We start from the raw sequence: 732 nt of genomic DNA on the forward strand, positions 1-732 counted from the left end.
TTCAAAACTACTAATGGCGCACCAGTGGACAGTGTGCCATTACTAGTTTTAACTAGTAATGGCGCACTGTCCACTGGTGCGCCATTACTAACAAATTTTTTTCAAAACTACTAATGGCGCACGGTGGGTGTGGTGCTGTACAAAATCAAGCGCTGCTGCTACTTAGTAGCAGCGCGCGTAAATAAACCGCACTACTGCTATGACTTTAGCAGTAGCACGTATTAGTGAAAAGCGTTGCTGCTACGTTTGAACTGGGCGCACATGGCTAGCCCAACCTAGCAGTAGCACGTATAATGGCCCAGCGCTACTGCTAATCTCCTTAGCTGCAGCGCGCTTACGTGTAAAGCGCTGCTGCTAACGGAAATAAAATAAAGTGAAAAACAAGTAGAAAAGTAAATGAAAATAAAAGAAATAGAAAAAGGAGAAAGGGAAAAAATAAAATGTAAAGAAAAATAAAACAAAAAAGGGGGAAAAGGAGAAAGGAATAGCAGTAGCGGGTTTCAGTAAACGCGCTATAGCTAACTTAGCTATAGCGCATTTCCGGAAACGCGCTACCGTTACGTTTCACTTAAACAGCGGTTTCCCCCCACCCCGCCCCCCGGCCACCAATTCTTCCCCAAATCGTCCCTCGCCCTCACCGCCATCTCCTCACCGCCGCCACCCGAGGCCGCCCTCAGCCTCACCGCCGCCGCCCGAGGCCGCCCTCAGCCTCACCATCGCCGCCCGAGGCCG

Source organism: Triticum aestivum, chromosome 7A (assembly GCF_018294505.1).
Source record: "Triticum aestivum cultivar Chinese Spring chromosome 7A, IWGSC CS RefSeq v2.1, whole genome shotgun sequence".
Lineage (NCBI taxonomy): Eukaryota > Viridiplantae > Streptophyta > Magnoliopsida > Poales > Poaceae > Triticum > Triticum aestivum.